Below are 19,982 nucleotides of genomic sequence, written 5' to 3' on the forward strand. Positions count from 1 at the left end.
TTTTAAGTGCAAGATGAACCACACAGTCATAGAGAGTTACACGACCTGCAACACGATCGTGTGACACTAATTCGAATACCCACATAGGCAGACACTCGGGTTGGGACTCGATCGTGTGTCCCATACTTTGAATTGTACACAGTTGCCCACAAGATCATGTCTTCATGCCACACGCCCTGGGCTATGTCAAGCAGCCTAGGCTTGGTCACATAGCTTAGGCTCTGTCACACAGTCGTATGACCCTTGTTTCAAAAAATTTTGAATTTCTCTACATCTTTTGTTTTGTTTCAAATTAGTCCCTAAATGTTCCCAAACTATTTTTAGGGCCCCATAGGCTCGGGTTAAGGCCTGTAAGTGCACTTATGCTATAAATGAAATGTGCAATTGAATGTTAGTATTTAAATTGAATAATTGTTTCTATTTAAAGTTAAATGTTTTGAATTGTACTATAATACTCCGTAGTCCTAATCTAGTAACGGAGACGGGCTAGGGATGTTACACCTTGTGAACACATGTTTCTGCAAAAACTTCATTAAAACCTTGGCATCATTCGTTGGATATGCCTCGGCATCAACCTATTTAGATATGTAGTCTACTACTACCAATATATATTTGTGAGCAAATGGAGGGAAACGTAACACTCCAAACCCGGCCAAAAGTTTAAGTCGAACTTGGACGAGTTACACAAACGCATTGAAAACTAATTTCTTTTTAGGATTTTAACTTTAAAAACCAGAAATTCATTTTTATTAGTTTAGATGATTTTATAGTTACGTGATAGAAATTGACTGATACAGACGAGATTATCAAAAGGAAAGCAAGGTAAATCCAAAGACCATTTACAAACCCAAAAGATCAAATCACAGTTATTACAGTGCAAAACAATCCAAGCTCTCGTACACCGTCCAATCCTCAATCTGATGTTTTCCTGAATAGATAAAGGTAAGACAAAAGGTGAGTTACCAATCACCGCATATAACCAGACTCAATAAAAATACGTAAAGAATACTACATAAACCGTAGTAACGCAAAGAAATTAAGAGCAATTGTATAACCAATACAAAAAAATTCTAGAGTCTCACAGAGATTTAATCAAAGGTAGTACAACAGAAAAAAAGAAAAACATAATAGAGCGGAACAAAACGAAATGGTATAGAGCAAAGTAGAACTGAATTGAACTAAATAGAGCATGTATTTTTATGCAAATACAGTATTTTTCAAACAGATCAGAATGTAGATTTATCATAAATAGTCTTCTTAAACTCCATTACACACCAAAATAAAGTTCTCCCCCGAACTCATCCATCCAAAACACATCAATAAAGTCATCTCGGGTTGCCCGGCAATGATGGCTTATCAATATGCAATTAAACTGCCAATTAAATTTATGTGGTCAAGCCACTAATTACACAGATCATTAGCTGCCAGTACAAATTCCTCCTTTAACATCAACCCAAGCCCCATGCATTGTATCATGGCATGCATATGCAGAATTAGAGTAATGAGCATGTAAGACATGCTATCTTTCAATAACAGAATCAGTAACCATGAGAATCCATGTTTCGTAAAACAGATTTTTCGAACCATAACAGTACATATAAGATTTGTCATTAAGACATGTGCACGGTAATAAAAAAGAATCAATAACAATCAGTCTAACATGTTCAGATATCGTATATTCTTTATCAACAGAGCAACATAGAGGTGTACCAACAAACTTAACATAATACATATCGTACATGATAGTTTGCACACATAGACAATAGCACATTACATTCTGACAGATCCTACTCACTTAGGTTCAAACATAACAGATTTATGTATAGATCACAAGTGGTTCATCATTAGATCATCATATATAAAGTTATATAGCCCAATTCAGATTGCACGGACCCTATAGTAGGCCTGTGCTCATTTTGAACAACACTTGTGGCCTCAGAGAAAAAATTCCAAATATTGTTTCCCACACCTGTGTGGATAGCTAGGATTTCCAGAAGATGATGTCATTTTTTTATGAGAAATAAAAAGGAATATCGAAAATTCAAGTGGCTGAAGTTGAAGCAGCTACTTTCAAAGTAACAGAAATAAAAGCAACGACTAGAGTGGGAGAGTCAGAGTCAAAAAAAGGATTTCTCACTTCTTTCTCTCATTCAAAACCGTGCATGAGACTTTCATCTCGCATGGCTCCTAAGTGATAAAAGTAAAGAAGAACTTATCACACAGCCTGATAACTAGCCCTTGTAACTCCACACAGTCTAGCACATGCCCATGTGCTTGCCCGTGTGTCTTACACAGCCTGACACACGCCTATGTCACTTCCTTGTGTGGTCCTAATTCGCAAACAGTGAGTTACATGGCCTGAACACATGCCCACGTCCTTGCCCGTGTGGCTCACACGGCTTGAGCACATGCTCATGTCCTTACCCGTGTGGCTCACACAGCCTGGGCACACGCTTATGTCCCTAGCCATGTGGTTCCAAAGCGTAAACAGTGAGTTACACGACCTGGACAAAAGACCATATCCTTGCCCGTATGGCTCACACGGCCTGGTCACACGCCTATGTCCTAGGCCCTGTGAAGTTGACAGTCACATTTTTGACGACTAAAAATGCAAAAAAAAAAGGTTTTGGCACCTATCTGATACGGGCTCAATATAGGAGCAACAATGACGAATTCTTGTCCCTAAATAACAAGCAATTGTCCAAAAAATGATTAATTCACAGTCAAATTGCTAAAAACTAACATTCCAAAATCACAGTAATGTCGAAGAACTTTTGACACCAAAACTTTAAATCAAACTTACAGGTCAGTGAATTAACTAGAAGGAGAAGTCAAACCCCATACAGATTCAATGTAACATAACATAACAAAAAGAACAATCACTTGGAAATAAGGAACCAAAATGCAGGAACTAAAGAACGCAAACAAAGTGATAGAAATTGTCACAGAAAAATAAAGAACAAAAAGAAAATAATAACGCCGAAGGTTTCTAGTCTCCATTTTCCATCAATTATCCTTTTCTCACCATCTTCGAGGATGATCTTATACATGCACATGGATGGACTAATACCACGGATATCAACTATGGTCCATCCAATAGCTTTCTTGAATTGTTTAGCATTAAAATAAGTTTCTCTTCTGGCTCTTTAGTTAACACTACTGAAATAATCATAGGTAAAGTAGTGTGAGGGAAGTACCTTTTGTTCCAATTTAGGTGGATCCTCGATTGATGTTTTTAGTTGGACACAATCTCTACTCTCTATTTCAAAAGATTCAAAGCGGGATTGTGGATTAAATCCCCTTTGGTTAGCTTTTAGCAATGCTAAATATTCCTCTCCCTTCTAATAACTTGGAGGGTCTGACATTAAGATTCATTCCAATGGGTCCTCAAAAGATTTGAGTCCCTATTCTACAACTAATTCCTCTAACTCAAATACTGCAAAATGATCATCAACTATGCCAGGAAATTGCATGGACTTAAAAATATTAAACGTTACTTGGTTGTCCTAAACACACGTTGTAAGCTCACCCTTTTGCACATCAATAAGGATCCTTTCAGTTTCTAAAAAAAGCCTTCTTAGGATTATTTACACCTCTTTATCTGCTTCAAAGTCTAAGATAACAAATTCAGTTGGAAAAATAAATCTATCTACATATACCAATACATCCTCCATTTATCCTTCTAGATGTGCTAAAGATCGATCTGCTAATTGAAGCATAACCGTAGTTGGTCTAACTCACCTATCCCTAACTTTCTAAGTATGGACAAGGGCATCAAGTTGATGCTTGCACCAAAGTCACATAGTGCCTTACCACAATAAGATTCTCCAATGTGACAAGGTATGGTGAAACATCCAGGGTCCATATTTGGGGTTGGTTTATCTTGTGATATGCGTTGCATTCCTTCATCAGAGCTACAGTCTCAAATTCTCCAAGTCTTCATTTCTTTGACAGTATATCATTCATTAATTTGACGTAGTTTGACATCTGTTCAAGAGTTTCTACCAACGAGATGTTGATATGAATTTGCTTGAGTATATCTAGGAATTTCTTGAACTAGACTTCATGTTTCTACTTCTGGAGTCTTTTAGGGTAGGGTGGTGGAGGATTCTTAACTTGAACTAGGCACTTTATTTGTTGTGGCATGTCTGCATCTAACAAAGATGTTAGCTTATCAGAATTAAGTAGGTCAGAAGTTACCTTATCAGATTTTGAAGATTCTATTTTTTGTGACACTGGAGTTTTAACATTTGGTTGAACTTCATTTTTATCTCGAGGTTTAGCTGGCTCTTCTTCGACTTCGACAGTGTTGGGTTTTATCGTCTTTGCGCTCCTTAGTGTTAATGCTTTGTAATGCTCTTTCCTCAGATTTCTTGGATTCTCTATATCATTAGGCAGAGTACCTTGTGGTCGATTACTAAGATCAATTGCACGCTAGCCCATTTGGTTTTCCAAGTTTTTCAATGTGGCTGCTTGATTTTGGATCAAGGCATCATTTTTTGCTATGTATGCCTTCAACAAGTTTTTTAAGCCATTGGAAGGCTCAGCTTGAGTTGGTTTCTAAACCGGTTGAGTGAATCCAAAGGGCTAGGTTGGTCTAGGTTGTGAGTAAATGTTACAAGGTCCAACCCCTTGGTTACTTCAAGAGAAATTCGGGTGGTTTCACCAAGATGGGTATTAAAAATTGGATTGTAGTCTCTACCAACCTCGGTTTTAGATTTGGTTACCCATGTAATACACGGATTCTAGGTTTGATGGGTATTCTTTGAACAAGTGCCCTTTCCCACAATGAACACAGGTTGTATTTTTGAATTGATTACGTGAATGAGCTACAAAATTATTAAATCCATTAGTAGTAAAATTTTTAAGCATTGAGGATATCGAGGATAAGAGAGATGCGAGTGAAGTAAGAGCACCCACTTCATGTATTCCTACGACTCTTCTTCCTGACACTACTTGATTGGTTGGCCATTAGTAATTGTTGCTAGAAATTCTCTCAATGATTTCATAAGTCTCATTATAAGACTTAGAAAGGAGAGCACCATTAGCAGAAGCGTCCACTACCATCCTTGTGTGAGCACTGAGACCATTATAGAATATCTCTAATTGAATGCAATGCAGGATTCTATAATGAGAGCATCTTTGTAATAATTCTTTAAATCTTTCCCACACCTCACACAAGGATTCGCCATCCATTTGTTGGAAGGTAATGATATCATTCCGCAACTTAGCATTCTTGTTAGGTGGGAAGTACTTCATAAGGAAGCATTCTGCTAACTCTTTCCATGTGTGATTATGTCTGGTGGCAATGAGTTTAACCAGGCTCTAGCTTTGTCCCTTAGTGAGTATGGGAACAATTTTAATCGTAGTGCATCTTCGGGTACTCCGGCTAACCTGAAGGAATCACTCACCTCCATAAACAATCTGAAGTGAAGGTGAGAATCTTTAGAAGGCATTTCACAGAATTGGCCCACTATCTAAAGCATTTGGAACATGATTGGCTTCAGCTCAAATTTTTGTGCCTAGATTTCGGGTCTCCTAATACCCATATTAAGCCCATGAAACAATGGCATGACATATCTCAAGATTCGATCCTTGTCATTAGCAACAAGGATAGGATTATGTGCATAATTTGCTCTGTTTCCTTGATTTTGGTTCTCAAGGTTCATCTTTGAGCTGCTTGTCTTCTTTGTCAAAAAGTCATTTCAATTTCAAGATCTATGGGGAGTAAGCCCAATGCTCATAAACACCTAAAAAAATCACAAAAAAATAATTAAATTAAATTTGAACAGAAAAATAGACCAAAATGCAAAATTAACAATTTCACAAATAATGTCTTTAAAACAGTCCCTGACAACGGCGCCAAAAACTTGGAACAACGGAAATGTGCAAGTGTACACAGTCGTATCAAGTAATAAATTGACAAGTAAGGTCGAGTTATCATACCAACAGGGACTATGCAAGAAAATATTTATGAAATGCAACTTCAAACAATTTGGTGATGAAAAATTTGAAGAGGTGTTGTAAAAACTAAACATTAACTAAGAAATTTAACTAAGAAAAAAAATAAAAGTAAAATATTCCAATGCACGATTTCTAAAAGATTAGTTTAGTAAATATGACATAAATGTGTTAGATCAATTTTATTCTTCAACTTAGAATAATTAAAGTTGTGGTCATGTTGTTACGAATAATTTCAAGGCAACTCAGTAACTTGCTAACTAATGCACATACTTACCTACTAAAACCCAATAACCTCTTCACCATCTCTATGTCAATTCAAAAGCTTAATCAAATTTTAATAAGTAAGTAAAAGACTAAGTGAAGTAACAATATATCTCTATATTGAAACAATTTAATCACAATAATATTGCAAGTTATGCAAGGTTAATGTATTGTTTAATGCCGTTGCTAATTTAACCCTCAACTACCTTAGAAGATTAAACATGCACCAATTAAATATCATGTCCATTAATTACAATTTCAATCCGTTTAAATAATTAATTCAATTGTTACCATACAATTAAAATGCAAGCATAACATAAGTATGGTTTTATTTAATTGAACAATTTATTGAGACTTAATAACAACACAAACACATTTTTAATAATCTAAGTGAACAAAATGCAATTAATCTAATACGAAAGGATTTTAAGTTATTTTAATTCGTTGAAGAGCAACAGCACAAATATTCATGTTTATGATCAAAACAAAACTTAAAACAAAATTTAAAAGAAGGGAACTCGAAGAACAAATCTCGGTGGTTTTTAAAAGTCAGACTAGTGCGCTCCTCTCTTCTCTGCTCATTCTTTTGATCCAAGGCTTTCATGAACTCTCAATTTTTGTTACTCCAAGAGGCGTGCAAGCTCTTTTTCAAGAGGAGAAATTGACAAGGGAAGAATGGAATTGAAAGGCAACTAGAAGGGAGAAAGAGAGAAAATGTGAGTGAGTGAGTGAGATGTGTGAAGTGAAGGATGAGAAATGAGGGAGTGAAGGGGGATTTTTATGGGTGGAGATGGATGCTCAAAATAGTATCCAATCCCCCTTCCTTTGGTCGGCCATGCATGGTAGGAGGGATGGTAAAAATAGTAAGCTTGAAAAGGAAGGGGTTTGAACAAAATTAAAGACTAGTTCAAGAGCTGATTTCTAAGATAAAAATCAGCTAAAATAGCTGATTGGGTCAACTATATAGGAAAGTTTTGGGCAGCCAAATTTCTTCGTGGATCAGTTCTCTTCACTTAGCACAATTGGGCCCCTTTCTCTTCATCAAGCTTGTAGTTAATTTTCACCCAATTTTTTGTGTAACCAAAATTAATTATAAAATGTATTTAATAGTTATTATTGGATTGTCCCTTGGCTGGAAGAATAATCAACCATACTCTTGGGTCACTTAATAAAAAAATGTCCCAAGGGTTCAAGCTTCTCAAGGTGACTGCCGAGCCGATTTTCACCCTTTATGAAAAACAATTGAAAATAAATCAAATTTGAGTGAATTTATTATAAAACAATTAAAATTCAATATGTTCATAATTTAGTGCAATTTAATTATTTTATGATTAAAATATGAATTTCGACAAAAAATACTATGACATTACATGAATTAGAGCCCAAAAAGAGATAAAAAAAAGTCTATATATTTTTGTGTATTCAAATTCGTACCTGTGTTTTTGATAGGTGGATCCTTAATGTGTAACACCCCTAACCCGTATCCGTCATCGGAATAGGATTTCAGAGTACTTCCAGAAATTTTAGAATATTATACAAATAATTTATGTAAATTCTATTCATTAACTGAGATCATTCAAACGTCCCTTGTTTGGACCCTCGAGGCCCAATACGAGCATTAGAATCGAGTCGGGACTTAATCTGGGACTCTAAGAATTTTTCGTAACTTTTCAAAAATTTTCCAAGGTGTAGGGCTCACATGCCCGTGTGGTCCAAGGGACACACCCGTGTGACCTTAGGACACGCCTGTGTAACTCTCTGACTTGTGCACACGCCCATGTGCTAGGCCGTGTGGTTAATTAATTTAACTTGAAATTAGGTGCAGGTTTCACACGGCCAAGACACACACCTGTGTTCTAGGCCATGTAGCACACACGATTAAGACACACACCCGTGTCTCTGCCCATGTGCTCAATTTTGAATATTTTGTTTCTCGAAAATAAGGTGCAGGGGACACATGACCTAACCACATGCCCATGTTACCAGGCTGTGTGACACACACGGTCTGCACACACGCTCGTGTGTCTACCTGTGTGGACAAAATGAAGCCATTTCTAGCTTCATTTATCACCCAAAATTTCACCCAAGACCTACACTTGAAACACACATCCAATACTAACCAATCCAAGCATTCAAATTAAACAATTCCATCATTCATCGTGGCATACCATTACATGCATATGTGATTATAAACTTACCTTAGATTAACTTAGGTATTAACATTATTTGATCACATATACTTAACATATCACATATGAATATATCATAATAACCTACTTAATTATACCAAAATAAGCCATTACTAGCCATTCCAATGGCTAGGTTACAAAACATCATTTTCATGCCACTAATGGCCAAGTTGTCCTATACATGCCATTATACCAAAATGATTTTACTAAAGTATACCCTAAATGACTAGTTGATAGTGTGACAATGCTCCAATGATCTCTAACCTTCACGAGCTTCTGAGCATTATAAAATAGGGGAAAAATAAAACGAAATAAGCATTAAATGCTTAGTAAGTTCGTATAATGGAAATTAAACTTGCCCATCTCGTTTATTAAATTTAAGCATGAAATATCATGTTTTCCATCCATTTGGCTAAATTACCTAAATGTATACATCCAATCAAACATGTTAGTCACAAGGTTTACATATACATCAAGTAAGGATAGATGAGCTCATCATGCAATACTCTTTCAAGACATTATCATTTCATCTCATAATTCTCATGCCATGTCAAGAGTTTTAAGTCCGTTGAATTATTGAAATTTTGATGGATGCTTAAGTAGTACACTCGAGGTGTACAGTTCCATAATCTGTCAATTCTTATTCAGGGTACCCATTAGGGCACTTCCTCAAGGAACATACTCTCGAGCCACATATCGTATAACAGGATTACCTATCCAGGCTAAATCCTTTATACAATGTATGCTCAGAAGAGCTCAATTAGGATTACCAGTCCAGGCTAAACCCTAATTGTAATGCATACTCGAGAGGTATTATATCAAGATTACTAGTCTAGACTAAATCCTTTTTATGACAAGGTCAATAGGATTACTCGTCCGAGCTAAATCTCATCCGCAACAAATGCAAGACCTTATTTGTTTTGGGAAAGCACATATATTCATCGGAATTCAATATTCAATCGGGACTTAACCCCTTTTCCCATATCAAGCATGTCTTAAATTTCTCATTATAGCAAGTAATGTACATCAATATAAATCACATTCCATACAACACAACATTCAATTAAACATATTTACATGCCCGATTAAGTTACATGAACTTACCTCGACACTTGTTCGCGTTAGAAATCTACTACTCTGAAACATTTTCTTTTCCTCGATCTATCCACAAATTAGTGTCGTCCAGATCTATATAAATGAATTTAATCATCAATTTCACACATTTCATATTTAAATAGACTCAATTTATGTCCTAGGCAAAATTAGCATTTTGCCCCTAAATTTTCCATAAATTTTGATTTCATCCCTAGGCTCGAAAAATGAAACTCGTGCAATTTACTCTCTATTCCAAGCCTAACAAAAATCTCATTACAAATTTTATAGCACTTGTATTCATAAAAATTCAGAATTTTTCTTTAATTTCACAAGTTTACATTTTAGTCCCTAAATCATGTTTCCATCAAAATTCACTTTGTAAAAGTTGTTTATCTATCAACAACCTTTCATTTTCTACCATAAATTTCTAATTTTCAGCATACACATCTTTGACCCATTTTCTATACTTTGATAACTTTTCAAATTAATCCCTGAAATAGAGATATTAAGTTATATCGGTTACAAAAATATCAAAATTACTAAAAACGGGACAAGAAAACTTACCCAATTAGGCCTTAAAAGTTTCCTCTCTCTCTCCTATGGTTTCCATGTGTTTTGAGGTTGAAGATGATGAGAAAATAAGATGATATTTTCTTTTTATCTTTTAATTAATTAAGTATTTTGCAATTTCCAATTTAGCCCTTGCCTTTTTTACTATATTTCCATAGATAAGTCGCCAAGAATATACATACTTTTCTTCCATGGTCTAATTACCATATAAGGACCTCTAGATTTGAATTCCATAGCTATTTAATCCTTATAGCTACTAGAATTCAACTTTCGCATTTTATGCAATTTAGTCCTTCTCGTAATTAAACACTTCACCGATAAAATTTTCATATCAAACTTTTCACACAACATGCCTATTATAATACGGACCATATAATGAAATAAAAAAAAACTTTACTTTCGGATCGATTTTGTGGTCCCGAATTCACTGTTTCGGTTTCACTGAAAAATGGGTTGTTACAACTCTCCCCCTTAAGGATTTTCATTCTCAAAAATCTTACCAATAAAAAGGTTCGGGTATTACTTCCTCATAGCATCCTCCGGTTCCCAAGTGGCTTCTTCCATACAATTTCGTTGCCAAAGAACTTTTACTAAAGCTATCTTTTTATTTATTAACTCTTTCGTTTCCCAAGTTAAGATTTTGATTGGTTCTTCACTATAAGTCATATCTAGCTGAACTCTACCTCTTTTAGAGAAATAATGTGCGAAGGATCAGATCGGTACCATCGTAACATAAACACCTGAAAAACATTATGAATCCGATCAAATTTTGGTGGTAAAGTTAACCGATATGCAACCAGTCCAATTCTTTCTGTAATCTCATACGGTTCAATGAACCGTGAACTCAGCTTTCCTTTACGACCAAACCAGAGAACTTTCTTCCAAAGTGACACTCTCAGGAATACTTTTTCACCGAATTGGAATTCTATTTCTTTTCTCTTCAAATCAGTATAGGACTTTTGACGATCAAAGGCTGCTTTCAAACTGTCCCGAATTACTTCCACTTTTTCCTCGGTCTCTCGGACCAAGTCAACTCCATTTAACTTTTTCTCAATGAGTTCTGTCCAATACAATGGAATTCTACATTTATGACAATACAAGGCTTCATACAGTGCCATTTTGATGCTAGACTAATAACTATTATTATAAGCAAATTCAACCAAAGGCAAATACTTTTCCCAGTTACCTTCAAATTCAAGTATACAACATCGAAAGTATACAACATCGAAGGATATCTTCCAAGATCTATATTACCCGCTCAAATTGACCATCTGTCTGGGGATGAAATGCAGTACTAAAGTGTAATTGACTACCCAGATCTTCTTGTAATTTGCTCCAGAAATGAGATGTAAACCGAGGGTCTCTATCTAAAATGATGAAGACAGGAACTCCATGTAATCTAACAATCTTAGAAACATATAATTCAGCCAATCTATCTAAGGAATAATCCATACGTAATGGAATAAAGTTTGTAGACTTTTTCAACCGATCAACAATTACCCAAGTGGCATATTTCTTCTTTAAAAATAGGGGTAATCTCGTTACAAAGTCCATGGTAACTCTTTCCCATTTCCATTCCGATACTGCAACTGATTATAATAGTCCAGAGGGCAACTGATGTTCAACTTTTACTTGCTAACATATCAAACATTTAGATACGAACTCAAAAATATCTCATTTCATTCCCGGCCGTCAGTACATCTTTTTCAAATCATTATACATTTTATTACTACCAGGATGTATAGACATGTTATCATGGTGAGCTTCATTCAAAATCTTCTGTACTAGGTCTGAACTTTTCGGTACACATACTCTACCTCTGACTAATAAACAACCATCAGTCTCGATCTAAAATTTTGAGTCAGGAGTCAATTCACTTTGTACCTGTTTTGCTTCCAACTTACTATCATTTTTTTTAGCTTCAGAGATCTATTGCAAAAACATTGGTCTAGCTTTTAACTCAGCTATGATTGAACCATCATCAGACAATGATAATCAGGTATTCATTGCTCGCAAAGTATACAGGGATTTTCTGCTCAAAGCGTCTGCCACTACGTTGGCTTTTCCCGAATGGTAGTTAATAACAAGATCATAATCTTTCAGCAATTCAGGCCACCTGCACTTCTCAAATTCCAATCTTTCTGTGACATCAAATATTTTAGACTTTTATGGTCAGTGAATATGTGACATTTTTCACCAAATAAATAATGCCTCCAGATATTCAATGCAAACACTATGGCCACTAGTTCAAGATCATGTGTCGGGTAGTTCTTTTCATGTGGCTTTAGCTGTCTTGAAGCATAGGCTACTACTTTACCTTCTTGTATCAAAACACAGTCTAAACCATTCAATGATGCATCACTACAAACTATAAATTCCTTACCCGATTCAAGCTAGACTAACACAGGTGCTTCTGTCAATAAAGCCTTCAATCTGTCAAAACTCTACTGGCGTTTGTCAGTCCACTCAAACTTTACTTCTTTTTTTAGCAAACAAGTCATCGGAGAAGCTATCATTGAAAAAAATTTTACAAACCTCTGATAATAACCAGCTAGTCCAGAAAACTTCAGACTTCAGACACATTCTTCGGTGGCTTCTTATTAACAATGGCTGAAATTTTATTCGGGTCTACTCTAGCACCTTCAACAGATACTATATGCCCAACAAAACTAACTTCTCGTAGCCAAATTTACATTTATTGAATTTGGCATACAATTGTTTCTCTCGCAGTGTTTACAACACTATTCTCAAATGCTCGGCATGCTTATTTTCATTCCGAGAGTAAACCAAAATATCATCTATAAATACTACCACAAATCTATCCAAATACTGGCTAAAAATTTTGTTCATCAGATCCATAAACACTGCAGGGACATCTGTCAAGCCGAATGGCATCACAAGAAACTCATAGTGTCTATACCTGGGTCTAAAAGTTGTCTTTAGCACATCTGATTCTTTTACTCGTAATTGATAGTAACCAGAACGGAGATCAATCTTTGAAAATATAGTGGCACACTATAACTAGTCAAACAAGTCATCGATTCGAGGCAATAGATACTTGTTCTTTATTGTAACTTTGTTGAGCTGTCTATAATCAATCCACAGCCTTAACGATCCATCCTTCTTTTTTACAAATAGAACTGGTGCACCCCAAGGTGAAAAACTAGGTCGAGCAAAACCTTTGTCAATCAATTATTGCAACTGTACTTTTAGCTCTTTCAATTCAATAGGAGTCATTCTGTAAGGTTCTATAGATATAGGTGTTGTACCCAGAACAAGGTCTATAGAGAATTCCACTTCACTATTCAATAGTAAACCAGGTAATTCTTCTGGGAATACATCAGAAAATTCACATACAACCGGCATTAACAGAATCTTTGACACAGACACTTTATTATCCAACACATATGCAAGATAAGGGTCATAACCTTTTCCCTAAACACATGCACTCAATGAACAAGTTAGTCACATAAATTTTCAAGATCCATAGATGAGCTCATCACATTATATACATATTCAAATTCGTATTTCTCATGTCATGTACAAATATTTTATCCAGTGAATCCTCGAATCCCCGATGGATATTTCATCACTTAGTATGCTCAATGTGCACAATTTTATTAACCGTCAATTCATATCTAATAGTACCCTATCCGGTACACCCTCGAGCAACATCTCTTACAGCAGAATTTCTAGTCTAGGCTAAATTCTAGCTATTCCATGTACTCTAAGGGCTTTATCGGATTACCAGTCCAGGCTAAATCCTTTACATGACAAAGAATACCCTACAGAGTCTAATCTAGATTACCAGTCCAGGCTAAATCTAGTCAATTAGGATTACCAGTCCAGGCTAAATCCTAATTGAAACGTATGATCAATAGGCTCGTTTCAAGATTACCTGTCCGGGCTAAATCCTTTCTATAATAATATCAATGGACTACCCATCTGGGCTAAATCCTTTCTATAATGATATCAATGGATTACCCGTCCGGGCTAAATCCGTTCTGCAACACATGCTAGATCCCATTTTTCATGAGAAGTGACCTATCCATCGGAATTCCATATTTAAATGGATTTTAACCCATTTTTCAATCAATTTCGGATTTATAAACATTTTCATTCAATTAATTATTTATGCATTTCACATTCAAATTTGATATAACAATTAAAGTCAACATGCATAAACATCCAATTAGGTTACACGAACTTACCTAAATGATGTCTTGGGTTTGGATTCCGACTATTCCAAAACCTTTTGTTTTCCACGATCTACTTCTGGAATTGGTCTTTCCGAGTCTATATAAATAGATTAAATTATTAATCCCTCACTTTCTTCAATTTCAGCTCGAAAACTTACTCTGTGGCAAAATTACCTATTTACCCCTAACTTTGCATATTTTTACATTTTAGTCCCTAGGCTCGTATAATGAAATACATGCATTCCCTTGATTTCCCAAGCCTAGCCGAATTATATCCTAGCTTATAACAGCCTACATTTTCCTTTATTTCACTTTTCTATTACCCACTTTTGTATATTTTGCAATTTGGTCCTTTTTAGGTGTTTTCATGGAAAACCACTTGACAAAAGATGTTTATCTTACATCAAACTTTCATATTCCTCCATTAAACACCAAGATACAAACATGTCACACATGGGCTGTAACAGCCCGATTTTGGGCTTAGTCAGAACAGTGGTTTCAAGACCACGAATCTGAAGTCAGAGAAATTATTTTTATTATTATTTTGCTGTTATACATGATTATATTGGTGCATGAAAAATTTGGTGAGGTAATTTTAGCATTTGTGAGAGTAATTTTGAAAAAGGACTAAATCACATAAGGGGTAAAAGTTCTATTTTACTTGATAGATGTACCACATAGCTGGAGAACCATAATTGGAGGTCTTTAAAGAGCAATTAGACCCTTTAGAGAGGCATGACCAGCCACAGGAGACAAGGGAGGTCAAATTGTCAATTATTAGGTAAGTAGGTAGCTAAATTAATTAAAATTAAAATAAAATAAAGGGAAGATGATATCACCTTCTCATCTTCTTCACCACCACCGAAATTTTTAAGAAAGGGAAGGTTTTTGAAACTTTAAAATTTTAGCTAGGTTATCCTCTTGCAAGTAAGTGATTAAGATGCTTATTTTTGATAATTTTTGTACTTTTGGAACCTTATGGCATGAGCTGGCTAATGGGGGGGCCGTTTTGCAAAATGGTTGATAGTCTAAGGGTTGCCATGAAAGGATTTATGATGTTTTTTGAGTTTTTATGGAAGAAAATGAATCTTAGTTGTGAAATAAACAACTTTGGTGAAGGAACTTCTCATGAAAACCCTAATATGACCATTTTGTAAAGATTGTAAAATAGATAGTAATGTGGTGAAATAATGGGAATTTTGGGTCAGTATAAGAGTAAAAAGGGTTCGGCTAGGCTTAAGACTTGAAGAAATTTGATAAAAATTGATTTACGAGGCCAAGGGTAAAATCGTAATTTTTGTAAAAATCTAAGGGCAAAATGGTCAATTTTTCCAAATTATATATTATCGATGATTTTATTAATATGGTGATTAAATGAGTGAATTTTTATCATCTTAGACTAAGAAAGATGAAAATCAGACTTAGACTGGGGGAAAGCCAGGTAAGTAGAGTAAATCATCTAATCGCCTACATTTTGTAACCCGAGGTAAGTTGTGTGTTAATAATGCTATGATGTATGAATGAATTGATATTGCATAAATTTTTTTATTGTGATTATGAGAATGCATGTCGAGAAATTAATGCAATAAAGACTTCCGATTGAACATATGGAATAAACTTGGGTGTTTGTACCATAACATTGGGTGGTATGTGAGCCAGTGTAAGACATGTCTGGGACATGCATCAGCCACATTATAAGAGCTAGTGTAAGACATGTCTGAGACATACATCGACCTCGGGATATACAAGCTAGTGTAAAACCTGTCTTATACAACCACCTCGATATATGAAAGTCAGTGTAAGACCTGTATTGGACACTGTATTGACTTTAATGTACTAGCCAGTGTAAGACCATGTCTGGGACATGGCGTCGACATCTTATCCCATGTTTGGGGTAATTGAGTATCCTGTAATATTCCAAATAGTTCAACAGAAGATTCCTCAAATATATCGAAATGAGAAAAGTTATGACCATGGGGTGAGTGGTACAGGTACCTACTTAAAATGTATGAGATGTGGGCTCAATGTATGTAATATGAATTGCATTGGATGGTGATGAGTAAGTTGTACTTATGTCTATTTATTCTATTCATGGACAAGCTATGAAATGTTATGAGCATATTGTTGTATGATAAATAGTTGATGTTTATTTTCATACAACTTACTAAGCTTTATGCTTACCCCTTTTCCTTTCCATTTTCTTATAGTGTCGCCAAAGTAGCTCGTGGATCATCGCCTACATTGGAGAAGTCAGTCACACTATCATTTGAAGCACTTGGTATAGTTAGTTCTTTTATTTTGATTATGGCATGTATAGGATCTTTTAATTTTGTTTTAGTGTCACATTTGTTGGGGGCCAAATGTGTGTTGCCTTACTTTAGTATTTGACTCATTTTGTATAAGGCCATGAAAATGACCAATATTGAAAATTATTTTATGAATACAAGAAGGTCTTTCATGAATGAGAAATTGTTGGTATGGTTGACCATGTGAATTTCAATGTTTGGATAGCAAAATGCATGCATTGGTTGCTTAAACATATGTAAAATGTATAGAGATCTTAGTTATGGTTGCTCGATCAGGAAATCATATCATGCTAGACCTTGGTATGATGGTTGGTATTATATTTTGTTTCAGGGTGGCAAAGGGTTTGGTAGATAGCCTTATATTGTCCACACGGGTAGACACACGGGCGTATGTCTATGCCGTGTGGGACGCAGGGTCAGCCCCATGGGAATGTTGTTCGGCTGTATATCCCCTACACCTCAAATTTGCAAGTCAGTATGCATGGTACTAAACACAAGGGCAGAGACACAGCCATGTGTCTCAGCCTTGTGGAAGACACAGTCTCTGGCCACGGGCATGTGCCTTGGTTGTGTGCCCCTAATTTGTTGCTGACGTCAAAAATAGAATGTCAAGGTTTTTAGACTAGGGCATGTCATGGTCGTGTGAGGGACACGGGCGTGTGTCAGGCCATGTGAGAACCCCTGTAGGTTCAAATTTGGAATTTAATTCACACGGGCTCGGGACACGGGCGTGTCCCCTTATGCTTAGACCATGTAAACCATACAGGCCTTTGGCACGGCCAAGTCAATAAGGCCACACAGGCGTGTTGCCCTTCCACACTGATGTGTGCCCTGTTTCAAGTGACATTTTCCAAAGTTTTCATAAGCAATCGAATTAATCCCAGACTGTTTCCAAAGTATGATTTGGGCCTCTAGGCCCATATTAGGAATCAACAGACCATGAAAGGAAAGTTTTAATTTGACCTAGTTTTTTTCATTTCAGAAAAGATTGAATGCATGCGTTTAAGTCAGGTAATGCCTCGTGCCCAGCTCTGGTATCAGACTCGGGTTAAGGGTGTTGCATGGGTAAGTTTTTGAACATGAACCCTAGCTTAAAATAAGGGTAAAAATGGCTAGAACATGCTTCAAGGATCTCAAAAATATAAAGAACATCAAAAATGGGTCTAGGGAGCACTTACAATCAAGCTTGAAATGTTGAAAACCCTAGCTATGGAGCCCCTTGAATTTTTGGCACACAATGTGAAAGATGGACAACATTTTTGCTTGATTTTTCCCTTTTTATTCTTTAATTAACCAAATGACCAAAATGTCCCTAAGGCCTTTCTTTAAAATTTTACCCATGCATGCCCAATTTTGTCCAAATTTTTAGAACTTGGTCAAATTACTATTTGAGGACCTTTATTTTTAATCTAACTCAATTTCATGCTAAAAGCTTCTAGAACTCAAGTTTTACATATTTTGCAGTTTGGTCCCTAATGTCAAATTAAACATCTTAGGCATAGAATTTCTCCATGAAATTTCTAATCAAGCATACATTCTCACCGTAGACCTCATAATAATCATGAAATGATCATTTCTATTTCAGATATCTGGTATCGAAACCACTATTCTGACTATGCCCTAAATCAAGATGTTACAACTCTCCCCCCTATTTTTGTCCCTGAAAATCTTACCAGTAAAAAGGTTTGGGTATTTTTTTCTCATAGTCTCCTCGGGGTCCCATGTAGCCTCTTCAACCCCATGTTTTTGCCATAAAACTTTCACAAGAGCAACACTTTTATTTCTCAATTGCTTGACTTCCCGAGCCAAGATCTTAATCGATTCTTCACCATAAGTCATATATGATCAAATTTCAACCCCTGTCGGTGCAATCACATGAGAAGGATTGGATCTATATTGGTGCAACATGGATACATGAAATACATCATGAATCTTTTCTAATTCAGTCAGCAAAGCCAATCGATAAGCATCAGGCCCTATCATTTTAGTAATCTCATATGGTCCTATAAATCGAGGACTTAATTTGCCTTTCTGTCCAAATCTCAGAACCTTTTTCCATGGAGACACTTTCAAGAATACTTTATCACCGACCTGATACTTAATTTCCTTTCTTTTCAAATCTGTGTATGACTTTTGCCTATCGATACCGCTTTCAAACAATCACAAATTACGTTAACCTTTTCTATGATTTCCTTAACTAAATCGATTCCATGAATCTTATTCTCCAGAAGCTCAGTCCAATACAATGGTGTACGACATTAACTGTAACATCCCAAATTAGAGCCTAGTCAAAATAGTGGGTTTGGGACCACAAAATTCGACGTAAAAATATTTGTTTTATGATTATTTTCAGGTCTAGGACATAAAAGCATGGATGTGTGAAAGTTTCATGAAGAAATTCTAGGTGTACTGTGTTCAATTGAAAATTAGGGATCAAATCAAATAAATTGCAAAACTTGTGTTCTAGAAACAATTTGTATGAAATTGCTTTGGATTATTAACTAGGAGCTCTTAAGTATTAATTTTCCCAAATTCTAAGATTTTGGACAAAAATAGGCATGGATGGAAAATTTAGAAAGTTTAGTAAGGAAGGACATTTTGGTCATTTAGTAATAAATGAAATAAAAAGGGAAAACCAAAGCAAAATTCACTCATCTTCTTCCTTATGGCTACCGAAATTTTCAAGGGTTTCATAAGCTAGGGTTTTGACATTTTCAAGCTTGATAGTAAGTGACTCCTAGCCCCATTTTTAACGTTCTTTACATTTTTGAGATCCTCGTAACATGCTTTATCCATTTCTACCCATATTCCAAGCTAGGGTTCATGTTAGAAACTTGACCCATGCATGAGATGATTATTCTTTGATGATTTATGGAGGATTATGAAAGTTTGATGTTAGATAAATATCTTTTACTAGATGATTTTTCATGAAAACACTAAAAAGGGGCTTATTTGTAAAATACATGCATTTTGTTTTATGAGCGCTAGGACCAAATTGTAAAAATGTGAAAGGTTAAGGGTAAAGTGGTCATTTTGTCCAAGAGTGAAATTTTAGGGTTGAATTTGAATAATGAGATAGAATAATAATTTATTTTGTATATATAGACCCCGAGAGACCAATTCTAGAGGTTGACAGTGGAAAACAAAAGGTTTCGGAATAACCAAAATCCAAATCCGAAACATCTTCCAAGTAAGTTCATGTAACTCGAAGTAATACTTTCAAAATACTTAAATGTATATTCTTGAATGTGATATAAATTTGATACTCAATGTATAATAATTCATGAAACATGACTATATTGATTTAAAAAGGATTTAAATATCCCGGTTGAATGAAAAGGGTATTCGATGGAATTCCTAAAAATGAATTGATGGTAAAAAGGATCTAGCCCGGACGG

The 19,982-nt window shown here is 35.6% G+C and overlaps 1 non-coding gene across 1 annotated transcript; it reads left to right on the forward strand.

Moving 5' to 3' along the window:
* The first annotated feature begins 5,122 nt into the window (after nucleotides 1–5,122).
* On the forward strand, nucleotides 5,123–5,229 carry LOC128290850 (small nucleolar RNA R71). The gene has a single exon (XR_008280635.1). It is a non-coding gene; the product is annotated as a small nucleolar RNA R71 (small nucleolar RNA).
* Nucleotides 5,230–19,982: the final 14,753 nt, after the last annotated feature.

This window comes from Gossypium arboreum, chromosome 3, assembly GCF_025698485.1.
Source record: "Gossypium arboreum isolate Shixiya-1 chromosome 3, ASM2569848v2, whole genome shotgun sequence".
NCBI classification, from domain to species: Eukaryota; Viridiplantae; Streptophyta; class Magnoliopsida; order Malvales; family Malvaceae; genus Gossypium; species Gossypium arboreum.